Source organism: Triturus cristatus, chromosome 12 (genome assembly GCF_964204655.1).
Source record: "Triturus cristatus chromosome 12, aTriCri1.1, whole genome shotgun sequence".
Taxonomy (NCBI): domain Eukaryota; kingdom Metazoa; phylum Chordata; class Amphibia; order Caudata; family Salamandridae; genus Triturus; species Triturus cristatus.
Genome location: NC_140595.1, coordinates 659393772 through 659411951, shown reverse-complemented (window position 1 = coordinate 659411951; position 18180 = coordinate 659393772).

Here is an 18180-nt window from a genome sequence, read left to right as displayed (position 1 = left end):
CTCCCGCATGCATCTATATGTGAACGGGAGCGACCAAACCTCGTGCAGGAATGCAGTACCAAGTTGTTCATATCTGCCAAGAGCATAATGTTTCATGCACAAACTAAACTTAAAAAGCGGAAAAGGTAAAGTGATCACTCCGTGGATAAGCCACACGGCCAAATTTAACTCAGCAATTGAGAAAGGCAACAGTTCTAATTTCTCAATGTGCAGTAATGAATAAGTAGCATCCTTCATGGACATAAACTGTTGTTTTGCAGTTAAATTAAAAGGGAGGAACAAAGAGGAAACATTCATGTAATCCCATGGGACCTTCCCTGCCTTTAACGTTTGTAAAGTCCATGCAAACTGCATAACAGAACGCAACTGATTCTGGCCATGATACAATACAGACAAATCATCCTGCACAATGTCTACAACAGATGAAACAATATTATCCAAAGTGTAAATTCTAGAAGACAAGGTGTTTATACTATTATCAATCACAGCCAACACTTTTTCCATATTGGCCTGGTCAATAGCACGTAATCTGGACGCAGCTTCAATTTGCGACATTTTCCAAACTTCGTTGTAAATAGCATATACCCATCTTTTGGACCTGCCTACTGCAGGACCCTTAATAAAATCATTCAGATCAATTTTGTCGTTTAAACGTGACAAATGAAGTTTAACAGATGCTAATGTGGAATGTTGCAGCCATGACTGGCATAACTTACCCACAGAGTAGGTAGTTACAGTGTGTGATGATTCAAAACGAGTATCTACCCTGACTTGAGTGTACCCAGGTGCCAAGGCTAAAAATCGACGTTGACAGGAATCTGAACCAGTTTGCCATACCAACCACCCATCAGGATTAAATGCTGAAACATTAAAGGAGGTGTTGGAAATGAGGGACTGCAACCTAGTAAGGGAAAGATCTGTGTGATTACCCCAGCCGGGATAAGCACCCAGATCCGGGATCGAGGGGGAATTCAATTTTTTAGATGTGGCCAATCCAAAACAGGTTGTCTGAAAAATAGATTAATTCAAAAACAAAATGTGGTTTGGAATAAGACAGGCGCGATGCAAAGCTTCTGTTCCCTGAACCTGCCACGGTTTAGTACCCCAAACCGATTTAAGATCGACAGTAGCTTTCCATAGCTCATAGCCTCCGACAGCCAATTCGTCCATAAAGGACTTGGAGTATAGTAACTTGGTATGTGTCAACCTAACCTTAGAGGCGGTCTCAGCCGCCACCTTAAAATGAAAGGAGGTCGGACTAGACACACTAAAATCCGAAAAATATATGAACGTATTCACTAATGTGGCTGAACTGCCATAATAAGGGGCTGGACAGTGTTCCCATTGTGTGTAATTAACAAAATTACGAAAGGTATTTGCTCTGTGTAGGAAATGTGTGCCATAATGTTGATAACAAAATTGTTCACCATAATTAGCAGAATTTAAATACAAATCTTCAGCATCAAATACAGCATAATATTTTAGATCAGAAAATAGTGCTTCTATTGCTTGTACATCCCAATCATCAGATCGGATATTCTGTTTAACTACATCACCCATAGAAACACGAAAGACATTTGGCACATTAATCACTTCGGTAGGTCCATGAATTTGAAATTTAACAGCATCCCAAGCGATCCCATCACGCACAGGCCAGGCAGTAATGTTCACAAAAGTCTGGTCCCTTTTCATAATGTGTGATGAAGAATGGGGGGGCCAAAGTTCCATCAATAATCTAATCGCAGATCTTTCAGTCAGGTAGTGTCCATTGATAAGTTTAAAAAACACTACCACAAAGCCAATTGTCATGAACAAAAAAATACATATTAGCACCAGCCAGATGTAAGTCCATGGTGCCACCAAAAAATGTCTCTTGAACCAGGCAAAAAATTTAGAAATTTTGGAAGGGGCAGTGGAAGTCATTGATTCAGTGTCAAAGGAAGAACGTGACTGGTTAATCGCTATTGAATGTAACAGAGGCAACGGGACACCTGCAGGATAAGCATACTCAGGATCATCAGGCAAACCACCAGCAGTAGGCGGCATAGAAGGAGCAGTAACTGCATGCATCTCAACGGCAACCTCAGGCATGATGTTCGAGGGCGGCATCACAACAGAATTTCGCAGAATGGAAGGGCAAGAAACTGAAGGTGTCATACTATGGAGAATCGGCCACCCGCTGTAGCTTGACATTGTCAATCGAGATGTACCTGTTATCCTTGCGACCAGGAAGTGGAGGTAAAATAACTGTATGTGTACCCTGGACTCCAAGCACCGGGAACGGTGCACGATAAGAGGGACCAAACTCCTTCTTGTTCTCCACCTTCTCACGGACCAGGTCACCAACTCGAGGTAGCCAGCCGACTACCGGAATCAGGAGCTCAGCTTCGCATGTAGAGGGTACGTGTTCCTTTGCTAGAGTGTCTCTGGCTTCTTGAAGATTCTGCAATACAGCACAGTGATCATCTAGGTCAAAAGGCGCGGCAGCCGCCGCCATGTCTAGACCCTCAAGGTCCGGAACAAACATTCGTACTCCAAAGAGCATCATGTATGGGGTCCGCCCACCCAGAGACCTTCTAGGGAGATTATTAAGTGCACGTTGCATGTCATACAAGTGGGTTAGCCAGCTTCGGCCTGTACCTAAAACCCTTGCTGTCAAAGATTGCTTTAGGTCACGGTTCATTCGCTCCACAACACTATTGCCCTCAGGCCGGTATGGAGACGAAAATTTGACTTGGACCCCCAAACTTCTCATGGCTTCTTTGTAAGCCCTAGAGGCAAACGCAGGGCCCTGGTCAGAATGAAGGGTACCACATGCAAAACTCCCAATAAAGACACGCAAATCCTTGATGACAGTCCAGGCATCAGCACTCCTTTGCGGCCACACCCACAGAAAACGTGTGCACGAATCCACTGCAACTAAGATGTACTTGCACGCAGTATCAGAGGAAAAAGGACCGCAGTGATGTAAATAAACACACGCAAGTGGTTGATTAGATATATACAGCTGCGTTTGAGGTGGACGCACGGCAGAAGAAGGTTTAATCTGCTGGCAAATGTCACATAAAAGGACATAAGCTTGCACTTGTTTGTACAAACCGTACCACCAGTAACGTTGCTGCAAAAGAGATCCAGTAGCCGAAACGCCGGCATGCGCAGACGCAACACCTTCGTGGGCAGCTGAAATCAGAGATGGTCTGCAGTCCGCCTTGGGAATCAATCTGTCACCAACGTCGTTAATCCTCACTAACGGGACGTTATCAGGACTTAAGCGATAATGGTAGCGAGAAGGGAAACCTTTTGGAAAGCCTGTCCCTGTCTCGGATGCAGCAATAGCTGCCAAGATGTCATCATCAATCTTAGTTTTGGATCTTGTAACTGCTGCTACTAAATATGTCGCCACTGCGGTTTTTGCTGCCTCTTCAGCCAAACTGTTACCGACAGCATGGACACCAACCCGTTGGTGACCAAGAGTGTGAATTACATTCACGAGGGGCAAACCTTCTTTAAGTTCTGCCACTCAAACCCAAAGCGTTTTGTGCTTTACTGTGCTACCTTTCGAATCACGAAAGTCATTGTGACTCCAAAAGTGTAGATTCTCGTTGTATGATTGAACACAATAGTACGAGTCACTCACTATAAGAGTAGTGACTCGAGGATCAGCAAACTCCGGTGCAAGCACCAGAGCCCTCAGTTCCGCTAACTGCGCGGTACAATCACCCAATGACTGCGTATGCACGACATCAGATTGGAACTCACCGTTCACGAAAGTACCCACCACAATTGCGCAGGCTGCTGAATAGGCGTGCTTTGATCCAGTCGCGGGTTGCGCAGACCCATCAGTATAAATGACACAATGGTACTTCTCGAGCGGGCGCAAAGTCAGAGGAACCGGATGAACAAATTCATACTCCAAGAACTCCTGTGTCTGTAATGCCGCGTCAAAGATATATGTGACGTCAGGCGAGGTCAAGGAGGTCGCCCATTGTATCCACCTTGGATGCAAAGCCTTAGAATTTGGTACACTGGCTTTTGTGACCGCCTCAAGGGCAGGGTATGGTGTTACCACCAGCATGTGCTTCCCCTGTGATAGCGCTCGCTCTTTCAGGATCGCCATCTGAACTGCTGTCCATACTTTTTCGACAGCGGAAAAGCGCAGCTCAGCCGAAATGTACAGATGAGATTTGTAGGCAATGGGGACGGTGTCGCCCTCATTGAACGTCAAGTTGGTGAAACCCACTGCACCCTGTACGATTCTAATGACCAGGTTAGTGTGGTTATGACGAGTTTGTAAGAATTTCGAAGCAAGAAGATCAGACTGCAAAGATTGCAATGCAGCAGAATGCTCAGGCAGCCAGCAAGATTTGGTAAAAGTAGGTTGTACCAAGGCATAAAGCGACTTGATACGCTCGGCATAATCAGGAATATAGGTACGACCGAAATTCAGAAAACCCAGCAAAGATTGCAATTTCTTCAGTGTCGTAGGAGCACGAAGGCGAGCGCATTTCTCAAGGAACTGCAGAGCCAAGCCTCGACCTTCATGATTGAGTTTGTACCCCAAGAACAACACTGTGAACTCGCAAAGTTGAACTTGTAACCGAAGTCTGCAAACATAGTAATTATGTTATCCACGCGAGCAAGGTGTGGAAGCAACTCGTCGCCCATCAGGTAGATGTCATCTACGTACGAGTATGCTTCCGGGTCAACCACCTCCAAGAGAGAGACCACACGAGCAGCAAAGACCCCAGGGGACAGATTATGGCTATAAAAGCCATTGGAGATGTCAAGTGTGGTTTTAAACCGTTTTCTCACAAGACTATCGACGAGAGCCGAACTGTGAGTATTTTGTACCGCACATGTCAGGCAGTGTGAATTTAAGTGCCGGTAATCCAAAACTAGGCGGTACGATCCGTCAGGCTTCGTCACAGTGAATAAAGGATTATTCATGAGTGACACACATGTTTCAATTACTCCCTGATATTCCAATTGTTCAAGGATAGACGCGACGGGAGACCTAGCCTCACGACGCATGGGATATTGGGGCTGTGGCTGCGGTTCTGACCGCAACGGAATCGTATGGTTGGGAGAAAATTTGACCCAGCCCACCTGAGTACGGTACAACGCAGGCGTGAGCACCTGCGCCCACTCCCCGGCTAACCTGTTAGAATGCTTCAGTGGCACTGTGTGCTCAAAGGACGGGAGGATCACTACCTCCCCTCTAGGAGCATCTAAAACGAAAGCCGGGGGCCAACCAGCCTCCGCCAAAAGGATATCATAGGTGGAGGTTAGATTATCCCAAAATACCACTTTAATTTGACGTTGTATGTCACCCTCAATTATAAGGACAATTTCAAACATCCGTTCAGGGGGAGATACGCGAGTATCAGCAGTTTCAACACTTACATATGTATCAGTTGCTGTCGCCGCCAGATATGGACGCAGCGTTTGTCGCACTACTGTAACTTCCGCCGAGCTGTCTAGCAGCGTTAGCGCCCATGTCTGGTTCAGAAGCTGTGTCCGTACCATCTGAGGCATATCTCGCAGTCAGAGCAGCAACTTTTTTCTTCTGAAACGGGGGTCTTTGACGTGCATATTCGTCCTGCTTGCCTTTACCGTCAGTCTGACGGGGCTGCTCACGACCTTGAGCACCCCTTCCTTTCCCACAATCTCCGCCACCAGATTGAAAAGCCGATGTTTCCTGTGAAGAACGAGGAGAGCGTTGTTCAGGAACCTGAAATCTATCAGGTGACTTAATATTAGAACGATCGCGCAAATCATAAGTGCGTTCACTTTGTATCTGCACCGGCGATGCAGAACGAGACCTCCGTTTCTCTTGCTGCTTCCCCTGTTTGTTTTGGAAAGCTTGGCTTTTCGTCTTTAGTAGACGAACTCACTTTAGGTTGCTGTACTACAGTAGGAATGATCACGGTGGGTTTCACACCCAAGGCGCTACGACCCACCATTCTGTAGGCTTTCGCAATAATTTTAGCGAATTCCTTTGGTCTGTCGGCCGGATCCACAAGTGCCAACATATTGCACACTTGGAATTGCATGGCATCACCTTTGAGGTTGCCCATAACCATGGAGCAAACCACATCGAAGCTGTCGACAAGCCTCATTCCCAACTCGATGGCAGCCTCTGCACCATGATTGTCTTGGACCTTCTTGATGACAGAGGGTAGTACAGACATAGACGGAGTGCCATAGCACTTCGCATATGTCGCAGCAAAGACCTTGCCCCAATTTTCGCAGTCGATAATATCCGGGACCAGGTCCTTTGGCAAAGTAATAGTGAGTATCCTGTGTTTATCCACAGGAGAAGTATGCGGAAACACGGCTTCTAATTGATCAAACTTTTCAGCAAGCCAGTAAGGAAATTCATCCTTATTTTGGGGGCGCTTGCCGACAACCGCATTAACCATAACTGGACTGATGACCACCGCGTGATGGTCAGTCGTGTGGCCCGCAACTGCAGGTGCCCCCACCTGTACATTGCGAGACACGTACTGCTCTAACCCCCTTTGGACCGTAATCAGGGCAGTGTGTAGCACACGCAACTCCGCCACCCCCACAGTCAAGTAGCGGGGATGGGGCGTATAACCGGCCAGCACCGGCCATGTGGCCCCTGCAATAGACAACGGGCCCATTCTCACCGGTACCACCGCATGGGGAAGGGCGCCATTAAACCAAATGGTATGCTGCCAGGCAGTAAGAGGAATTGTAAGTGTCCGATAAGGGGCGTAGGCTGCAGGCATAGCTGTGGCAGTATATTCGTGGAACAAATTATCGTTCGCATCCACTGCATCAAACGTCACCCAAGAGTAAAACAACTCACATGGGAACGCCGCATCAGCCCCTACCACAAAAATAACAGCCAACCCATTATCAGGAACCCCATAGACCCGTAAATGTGTGGTCAGGGGAACCCGACTATGCGCGGCAACGTTGACCGCCATCGGGACACACAGAAGAACAACAAGAAACTCTACAGTAGCACTGGGGTTCAGAAAAAGAAAACCTTTTTAATTATCAAGCTTGAAAGAACCTTTAGTCGAAACCTAGGTAGGTTAAGCCATCACTCCCGTTGTCCGGAAACCAGAGTGAGGGCGTTGTGGACTAATAAAAGCACTACTAAGGCGTTTCAGATCAAAAGACCAAACGTTAGGTGCGCCATGTCTGCTTATGCACAGAACTATGCGCAGGAAACCAGGACCTCAGAGAATTGTGGTGTACCAGAATCTCCCCTCAGAACCAAGAACCCCTATCCGACTAGCTTAGTGTCCCATTCGTTAGCCGAGATTTAGCTCGGCGGTCCCAATGTATAGACAACCCAGAACAAGCGAGTTAGATACTCTCAGGAGTGGTGGGAATCCGAAATACCCGTTGGTAGCTATATATCAGTCCACAACAGAATAACAAAGACACGGTAAAGTTTAAAGAGTTTATTTTATAAACCTCGCGTCCTAAGATGCAGTACTTTGGCTAACACAAGCAGACAAATGGTTAAGATCAGAACCATCAGCATTGTTACAATACCATAGAAAATGAAAGGAGCAATCATAATAATAATGACAGTGGAAAGCGACCACCCTCCTTTCTCTAGAAACTAATAGGTTATTATTAGACTAATAGAAGGTCTCTTAGGCTTGCATGGGGGACCCCATACCTTATAGATCAGCTTAGTGGAATCACATCACAGGATCAGCTAGGCTCTCTCCTGCAACAGCTCTTCGTTTCAAATGTAACAGAAAACATGCTGCTCTGCAATATTAAAGGACTCGTCTTTCAGGTATTGGCAGCTGTATGTATGTTATGGCTAAGAAGTGGTACGATCAACCTGAACACAACAACCTGCACCGTCTAGTGACCCAGACTCGTTCTTTACACGGTGTACAGACCAAGGTCACTGCTCACTGTTAAGGATGTTAAACAACAGACGGTTCTCATGTGAAGCAAAGTCGAGTCAGCAGTTCTCGAATGAATAACATGTAACAACAGTGTCGCGTGCAAAAGCAGCAAGCTGGCTTTCTAACAGCCGACGAGATTATGCTAACTTAGCGTTGTACATAGGGAGTGGTTAACCCATACTACAGGAGGGAGACAGAGAGGGAGACTAAGGGAGACTGAGGGAGGGAGACAGAGGGAGGGAGACAGAGGGAGATGGAGGGAGATGGAGAGAGACGGAGGGAGGGAGAGGGAGGGAGACGGAGGGAGATTCTAGTGAAGTACTCGGGTGCGGCTGTGTGTGCGCGCTGGGAAGCTGTCTCAGTGCGGCTGTGTGTGTGCGCTGGGAAGCTGTCTCAGCCCGGGCTGAGGGCTGACACACACACGGGGTGAGATGACAGAGGGTGATGGACAGATGGAAACAGAGAGGCGCAGTCTGGGGGAGACAGAGGGAGAGGGAGAGGGAGGGAGGCAGAAGGAGGGAGAGGAAAGGAGACAGAGAGAGGGAGGCAGAGAGGGAGGGAGGGAGACAGAGGGAGAGGAAGGAAGGGAGACAGAGAGAGGGAGGCAGAGAGGGAGGCAGAGAGGGAGACAGAGGGAGGGAGACAGAGGGAGGGAGACAGAGGGAGGGAGACAGAGGGTGACAGAGGGAGGAAGGGAGAGGGAGACAGAGGGAGACAGAGGGAGAGAGACAGAGGGAGGGAGACAGAGGGAGGGAGGGAGAGGGAGGGAGGGAGAGAGACAGAGGGAGGGAGACAGAGGGATGGAGACAGAGGGAGGGAGAGAGACAGGGAGAGATAGAGGGAGGGAGACAGAGAGGCTAGACGGAGGGAGGGAGACAGAGGGAGGGAGACGGAGGGAGATGGAGGGAGATGGAGGGAGAGGGAGGGAGGGAGAGGGAGGGAGATGGAGGGAGGGAGACGGAGGGAGGGAGGGAGACAGAGGGAGGGAGGGAGACAGAGGGAGACAGAGGGAGGGAGGGAGATGGAAAGAGACGGAGGGAGACAGAGGGAGACAGGGGTGGAGGGAGATGGGGGGTGGGAGACAGAGGGAGGGAGGGAGAGGGTGGGAAGGAGATGGAAGGAGGGAGGGAGACAGGGAGGGAGGGAGACGGAGGGAGACAGTGGGAGGGAGGGAGGGAGATGGAGGGAGAGGGAGGGAGAGGGAGACAGAGGGAGAGAGACAGAGGGAGAGGGAGGGAGACAGGGAGGGAGACAGAGGGAGAGGGAGGGAGACAGGGAGGGAGAGGGAGGGAGACAGGGAGGGAGACCGAGGGAGAGAGACAGAGGGAGAGGGAGGGAGACAGGGAGGGAGACAGATGGAGAGAGACAGAGGGAGGGAGACAGAGGGAGAGAGACAGGGGGAGAGGGAGGGAGACAGAGGGAGGGAGAGAGACAGGGAGGGAGACAGAGACAAGGAGGGAGACAGAGGGAGACGGAGACAGGGAGGGAGACAGAGACAGGGAGGGAGACGGAGACAGGGAGGGAGAAGGAGACAGGGAGGGAGACGGAGACAGAGAGATGGAGAGGGAGGGAGAAGGAGGGAGAGAAACGGAGGGAGACGGAGGGAGAGGGAGGAAGAGGGAGGGAGAGAGGGAGGGAGACAGAGGGGGAGGGAGGGAGACAGAGGGAGAGGGAGGGAGACAGAGGGAGAGGGAGGGAGAGAGACAGGGAGGGAGACGAAGGGAGACGAGGGAGGGAGACAGAGGGAGGGAGACAGAGGGAGGGAGACAGAGACAAGGAGGGAGATGGAGACAGGGAGGGAGACGGAGACATAGATGGAGGGAGAGGGAGGGAGGGAGACGGAGGGAGAGGGAGGGAGGGAGACGGAGGGAGAAGGAGGGAGAGAGACGGAGGGAGACAGAGGGAGAGGGAGGGAGTGAGAGGGAGGGAGACGGAGGGAGAGAGACAGGGAGGGAGAGGGAGGGAGAGAGACAGGGAGGGAGACTGAGGGAGGGAGGGAGAGGGAGGGAGAGGGAGACAGAGGGAGAGAGACAGAGGGAGGGAGACAGAGGGAGGGAGGGAGAGGGAGAGAGACAGAAGGAGGGAGACAGAGGGAGGGAGACAGAGGGAGGGAGAGAGACAGGGAGAGATAGAGGGAGGGAGACAAAGAGGCTAGACGGAGGGAGGGAGACGGAGGGAGGGAGGGAGACGGAGGGAGGGAGGGAGGGAGGGAGAGGGAGACAGAGGGAGGGAGGGAGACGGGGAGAGACGGAGAGAGACAGAGGGAGACAGAGGGAGACAGAGGGAGATGGAGGGAGACGGAGGGAGACAGAGGGAGACGGAGGGAGACGGAGGGAGACGGAGGGAGACGGAGGGAGACAGGGAGACGGAGGGAGACGGAGGGAGACAGGGAGACGGAGGGAGATAGAGGGAGACAGAGGGAGAGAGACAGAGGGAGGGAGACAGAGGGAGGGAGACAGGGAGGGAGACGGAGGGTGACGGAGGGAGGGAGATAGAGGGAGGGAGAGCGAGACAGGGGGAGGGAGACAGGGAGGGAGACGGAGGGTGACAGAGGGAGGGAGGTAGACAGAGGGAGGGAGAGGGAGACAGAGGGAGGGAGACAGAGGGAGAGAGACAGAGGGAGAGAAACAGAGGGAGAGGGAGGTAGACAGAGGGAGGGAGAGAGACAGGGAGAGATAGAGGGAGGGAGACAGAGAGAGAGACAGAGGGAGGGAGAAAGAGGGAGACAGAGGGAGGGAGACAGAGGGAGGGAGGGAGAGGGAGGGAAGGAGACGGAGGGAGGGAGGGAGGGAGACAGAGGGAGACAGGGAGGGAGGGAGACGGAGGGAGACATAGGGAGGGAGGGAGACAGAGGGAGACAGAGGGAGGGAGGGAGACAGAGGGAGAGAGGGGAGAGAGACAGGGAGGGAGACGAAGGGAGACGAGGGAGGGAGACAGAGGGAGGGAGACCGAGGGAGGGAGACAGAGACAAGGAGGGAGATGGAGACAGGGAGGGAGACAGAAACAGAGATGGAGGGAGAGGGAGGGAGGGAGACGGAGGGAGAGGGAGGGAGACGGAGGGAGAAGGAGGGAGAGAGACGGAGGGAGACAGAGGGAGAGGGAGGGAGTGAGAGGGAGGGAGACGGAGGGAGAGAGACAGGGAGGGAGAGGGAGGGAGAGAGACAGGGAGGGAGACTGAGGGAGGGAGGGAGAGGGAGGGAGAGGGAGACAGAGGGGGAGAGACAGAGGGAGGGAGACAGAGGGAGGGAGGGAGAGGGAGAGAGACAGAAGGAGGGAGACAGAGGGAGGGAGACAGAGGGAGGGGGAGAGACAGGGAGAGATAGAGGGAGGGAGACAAAGAGGCTAGACGGAGGGAGGGAGACGGAGGGAGGGAGGGAGGCGGAGGGAGGGAGGGAGGGAGACAGAGGGAGACGGAGGGAGGGAGACGGGGAGAGACGGAGGGAGACAGAGGGAGACGGAGGGAGACGGAGGGAGACGGAGGGAGACAGGGAGACGGAGGGAGACAGAGGGAGACAGAGGGAGAGAGACAGAGGGAGGGAGACAGGGAGGGAGACAGGGAGGGAGACAGGGAGGGAGACAGGGAGGGAGACAGGGAGGGAGACAGGGAGGGTGACGGAGGGAGGGAGATAGAGGGAGGGAGAGCGAGACAGGGGGAGGGAGACAGGGAGGGAGACGGAGGGTGACAGAGGGAGGGAGGTAGACAGAGGGAGGGAGAGGGAGACAGAGGGAGGGAGACAGAGGGAGAGAGACAGAGGGAGAGAGACAGAGGGAGAGGGAGGTAGACAGAGGGAGGGAGAGAGACAGGGAGAGATAGAGGGAGGGAGACAGAGAGCGAGACAGAGGGAGGGAGAAAGAGGGAGACAGAGGGATGGAGACGGAGGGAGGGAGAGGGAGGGAAGGAGACGGAGGGAGGGAGGGAGACAGATGGAGACAGGGAGGGAGGGAGACAGAGGGAGACAGAGGGAGGGAGGGAGACAGAGGGAGACAGAGGGAGGGAGGGAGACAGAGGTAGAGAGACAGAGAGAGAGACAGAGGGAGAGGGAGGGAGACAGGGAGGGAGACAGGGAGGGAGACAGGGAGGGAGACAGAGGGAGAGGGAGGGAGACAGAGGGAGAGGGAGGGAGACAGGGAGGGAGACAGGGAGGGAGACAGAGGGAGAGAGACAGAGGGAGAGGGAGGGAGACAGGGAGGGAGACAGGGAGGGAGACAGAGGGAGGTAGACAGAGGGGGAGGGAGACAGAGTGAGAGAGACAGGGGAGAGGGAGGGAGACAGAGGGAGGGAGAGAGACAGGGAGGGAGACAGAGACAAGGAAGGAGACAGAGGGAGACAGGGAGGGAGATGGAGACAGGGAGGGAGACGGAGACAGGGAGGGAGACGGAGACAGGGAGGGAGATGGAGACAGGGAGGGAGACGGAGACAAAGAGATGTAGAGGGAGGGAGAGTGAGGGAGAGAGACGGAGGGAGATGGAGGGAGACTGAGGGAGAGGGAGGGAGAGGGAGAGAGGGAGGGAGACAGAGGCAGAGGGAGGGAGACAGAGGGAGACAGAGAGGGAGGGAGGGAGACAGGGAGGGAGACAGAGGGAGGGAGACAGAGGGAGGGAGACAGGGAGGGAGACAGAGACAAGGAGGGAGACAGAGACAAGGAGGGAGACAGAGACAGGGAGGGAGACGGAGACAGGGAGGGAGACGGAGACAGAGATGGAGTAAGAGGGAGGGAGACGGAGGGAGAGGGTGGGAGACAGAGGGAGAGGTAGGGAGCGAGACGGAGGGAGACAGAGTGAGAGGGAGGGAGTGAGAGGGAGGGAGACGGAGGGAGAGAGACAGGGAGGGAGAGTGTGGGAGGGAGACTGAGGGAGGGAGATAGAGGGAGGGAGACTGAGGGAGGGAGACAGAGGGAGGGAGACAAAGGGAGGGAGACAGAGGGAGGGAGACAGAGGGAGGGAGACAGAGGGAGCGAGACAGAGAGGGAGACAGAGGGAGGGGGGCAACAGAGGGAGGGTGACAGAGGGAGAGACAGAGGGGGAGCCAGAGGGGGAGACAGAGGGAGGAGGGCGACAGAGGGAGGGCGACGGAGGGAGGGCGACGGAGGGAGGGAGAGAGATACGGGGAGAGAGAGATGGGGAGAGAGAGACGGGGAGAGAGAGACGGGGAGAGAGACAGGGAGAGAGAGACAGGGAAACAGAGACAAGGGGAGGGAGGGAGAGGGAGAGGGAGAGGGAGGGGGAGAGGGGAGGGAGGGGGAGGGAGGGAGGGAGTGAGGGGGAGGGAAGCGGAGGGAGGGAGGGGGAGGGGGAGAGAGAGAGAGAGATGTGTGTATGCCGGGTCTGGTGGCTCAGTGGACGAAGGCGTCTGTTGCAGGGACCTGTGTTCAACCTCATGATCACAATTTTTTTTTGCTTTAACCCCGCCCCTCCCCCTCTGTCCCCTTCCCCACGGGTGCGGCCCTCAGCCACAAACCACACTGTAAATTTGGCCCCCGAGAGAAAGTTTGTGAGTACCCATGCTCTAACATAATGCTGGGTTCATGTGAAAATTGCTTGCATAAATGCTCAAGAGCCTCAACATATGTATTCCAATGAGTATCACCAGACTGGGCTGCAGTTGCTTGTATAGTTGACAAATTTACAAATATTTGCTGCGCAGCAAGCCCCAAACAGCCAAACAATGACGCAAATTTACACGGAGGACTTTATTTGCCCGCATCAATGGCTGTATTGGGATGTGCAAAACACGACCTCATTGGAGTACGTGGGAAATGTGACCTGTAGAGTCTCGTGCACAAGGACTGTTCCACTTCTATTGATCTTCGCGGGAGGAGTGCTTCCCGGAACACCGCAGGATTTGTGGCTGACTCCCATCCTCTACGGCTGCCTGCGTGAGTGCCCCCCCCCCGCTACAGGGACTGAAGTAGTGGAGGAGCTCCCACGACATAAAATGGCGGATCGCGAGTAGCGACTTCAAGGCTCATTTGAACGACATCTATGCCCTTGAATGTTTACTCAAGCACCTGATTCGTAAGCATTTGCCTGGATACACCTTCCGGTAAGATAATTTTGCCGATACTACCTATTCTTAGACTTTGCGGTACTCCCTTCGTGACGAGGCCTGACCTTAAAATGGCGGCAGTGAATTCAAAGTGGAGATCGGGAATCTGTTTATAGCGGGGATATGAAAGGAAGACCGGCGCATGTGTTACTGCTGTTATTACAGTGCGAGGGGCATAAGTGAAGCACTCCTTAGAGAGACTGACATTTCCTACTTGGCGAATTTATTAAAGAATCATGCCTGACCCTAAGATGGTAGTTCCATGAAGACGAGAATGGCTGGAACGACTGGCAGCTCACCTTTCATCTTGCGTCCAGCCGGTACACATCCGGGGTGGTTCCACCGCCACTCAATTGCTGGATTGGCCTGACCCTGTAATGGCCGCCACCTGGTGGTTCCCGACCACTCGAGGCTGTGCGAGTGACCCCCGGTCCATCTGGGGGAGGCGGCCTCTTCTCAGACTCCGGCACCCCCTCGTTTGCACCACGGGGCTTTACTCATCGGGGGAACGCCGACCTGGCTCAAAGTCTCTGCCCCAACGTTTAAACCTGATCTCAAGATGGCCGCCCTCCCACTTTCTTTCTGGGCAAAAAAAAAAAAATCACGGGCCCGACTGAATTGGAACTTTCAATGGACTTGTCCCCCTTCCCGGATTTCAAGATGGCCGCCTCAGTGAGACCCTCCGCGATAGTCTTTCCTCAGCTGGGCTAAAAACATTGGCCATCGTTCGGACCTCGACCAGCCTTTCACTAGACCCTGTTCCCGCTCACCAACCAGGACCTCTACTCTGAAAACTTTCCCTCCACAGCTGAGACCTAACCACTTTGACTGATGCCCGGTGGAGCTACCTCACAAGCTAAAGGGGAGATGGGCTATGGATTCCCTCCTTGACCATCACCTACCCAGCCGGTCTTTGGGCAAACACTCTTGCGTCTCTCCTGACCTCTCCAACCCAAGGGTTGCCCTGCGTCTGCTTCATCAGCTTAAAGGCCGCAAAATAGATTGCTGTTTCAATCATTGGTTCCAGACCTTCAAACAACTGGTCATCGACCAGACCTTGATCTTAGCCCTCAACCGACCTGTATCCTGCACACCCTTTCAGGACATTTACCATGTGAACTTTCCCTCGACCGCTGAGACCTTGCTACTTGACCGATGCCCGGTGGAGCTACCCCGATAGCTATAGGGAGATGGACTGTGGATTCCCACCTCGGCTGTCACCTACCCAGCCGGACATTGGGCAGACCTTCCTTTGTCTCTCCTGCCGTTATCTTCCCCTACACCCTTCCCTCCTACCCCTATCCTACCTGGATCCTGCACACCCTTCAGGACATTTACCCTGTGAACTTTCCCTCGACCGCTGAGACCTTGCTACCTGACCGTTGCCCAGTGGAGCTACCCTGATAGCTATAGGGAAGATGGGCTGTGAATTCCCTCCTTGGCCGTCACCTACCCAGCCGGACATTGGGCAGACCTTCCTTCGTCTCTGCTGCCGTTATCTCCCTCCTTCCACCTACACCCTTCCCCCTTACCCCATCCGCCCTATTTATCCTTCCTCCATACTATTTAAATCTGTTTCGTATAACCGATGTAACCGGTAACTGTTTTTAACTGTGTAATAATGTGATTCCTAATGTAAAGCGCTCTGATACCCACGGGTCTAGCCAGCGCTTCTAGTAACTGATGTAACGTGAAACTGATGTAATTTTGTAATTTCTGTTGGGACCTTATGTAAAGCGCTCTGATACCTCCGGGTCTAGCCAGCGCTATATAAAACTCTCAAAATAAATAAAATAAATAAATATGATGTGATTCTCAAAGAGTCTAAGCCATTGTGACCACTTAATAACTGTTTTTCCAGGCCGGACCAAAAATGGAGGCCGCTGGGTAATTTGTTGAGGTGTGGCTATATCTGCACAGTTATAAGACAAAAATACGCCCCAGAAAAATTGTTAAAGAAACCACAAAATGTTGTCCAAGAATCCAAAAATAAATTAAATTGTAATTACCTAGATGTTATGAAAGACTGAGGAAAAGTTGAATATGCAGAATTATAAGCACTAATAACCAGTAACATCACAAGCACTAATTGTGGGATGACCTTCGATCCGAAGCGTTCAATTGAAAAGAGAGCAAATTAAGTAAATACTGCATGTGAAAATAGTACTTCCGATTTCAGCCCAATCCAATATGGCTGGCACGTTGTACACCAATCACGTCACCACATTGAGCGTGCAGTCACAGCGCGTGCAGCGGCTCACCGCAGCATACAATGTCTGAAGAGCACTTTGTAATATTATAAAAAATCCCCCAAATCCACTCCGGGAGGAATACACGGTGTTCATGCGCTAGCAGAAATGCAGGCAGCCAAAAGGAAAACCCCTGACGGAGTTCCAGCGGTGCAAGAAAACAGAGAAATCAGGTAACGCTCAGAAATGTAAGAAAAATGCGTCAGTGGGCAAGGAGTAATCCAGGGTCCTCTTGTTGCTAATACATAATAAGTGGTGGACTCTCCAGATGGTTTCAAGCAACAAGTTTATTCCAAGTATTAGTGTCCACAGCACACTGCGACCGGTCAGACAGGAACCCAACAGCGAGTGGCTCAACTTTGGAAGAAATCCTTACTCACCACTCACAGAGCACACAAGGCAATTAAAAAAAATACATGTTATGCACAATACAATATTAAGGTTAACAAGAGCCTGTAACCTACAAGAACTTAAACTGTGTGACAGGTACATGACACTTACTATGTCACACTACCACAAGGGGTCCTATCTTTTTGCGTCATGCCACAGAGGAAACAAGGATAAAGGGGGAAAACAAGGATGAAAAAGAACCTGCAAGTTGGAAATAAAGAGACTGTGTAGGGTGGTGGAAGAAAGAGGCATGAGATGGAACAAACCTAGGCAGCCTTGATATTGAAAAACAATGTTATTCACCAGTGCAGGGCACGTAAGAAAACTGTCTGCCCTCTAATTTTTTCCTTTTTTAAACTAACTAAGCAATGTCTCTTCCTTCTTGCTGCAGTGCATATAACGGTAAAGCAGACCTACAATTAACATAAGGCACCAGTACATACTTAGGCATGTTAAGTGAATCACTAACTTTGCTTAAAGTTTTGAAGAGGAGGGGGCTTGGCTAGGAGCTGCCGGAAATGGACACACTTGAGTGAAGGTCCAGCCTGATGGAACTGAGAGACTAAAATCTGCACACTGATGCTGTCCTACATTGGGGCGAGAAACACAGAACGCAACCCCAGAACCCCAGACCCACAAGAGTTATGGCCTGAAGTCTGAGGAAGGCCGGCAGCGACGGGCAGAGGAGACGCTCGATACGCTGCGTCTGGAACTCAGAGTGCACAGACAGACAGATTCAGAAGGCCGCACCGATAGAAACGAAGGCTGAGAGTGGGCTGTGTGACGTACGCCCGAAGGGAGGCATCGGGTTACGAGGGGCACAAGGGACAACACCAGCGATGGTGCCACAGATCTGGGGAGGTTGGAGAGATGGCCGTCCCTGCCCGAGGAAGTGTAGTGGGTGGCAGGAGAGATCAAACAACCACAGAAGTGCGAGGCCTGGCAGTGGAATGTGACCATTGAGAGAGACGGCTCGAAGCCAGGCCGATCGACATAATTAGAGCGTACGACCACCGACCCAAGACAACATAAGGGGGAAACAACGAACCTGCAGTTACTCAGTAGAAACTAGTTGGACAGTCAGTGGGGGGAATAACGAGGCATCGCAGCTATACCTCACATAGTGGCAAGGAAGCCAGACTGGCAAGAATGGGCCCAGAGACAGTGCTTGCTGGAATGGAGGGAGAATAGTGCAAGGGCCCGAGTAAGGAGCCATAGAGAGTCAGAGTCGCCCCCTAACGGGAGTGTTATATTCCACAAGGGTACTATAATATAGGCCTCTGTATACTTGTTACCCTTCATCTATATTCTCTCCCTACATTACACTTGTCACGGTATACAGGGACTGACCTTTTACCTATATACTACACTGCATTCAGAACGCGGTTTTTTCCTAGTTCAACATCTCATGCGTTATGCATGAGGGTTCTTGGAAGCACAGCAGGACTGCCATCTCCTGTATGAAATCCATGAACAAAGATCATGCCTGACGTCATCCTTAGGCCGACACATACATAACATCTTGCTAAGATAGCTAGAGGAGACAGAGACTTCCCGTTCGACATACTGACCAGAGACGCTGAGGTTC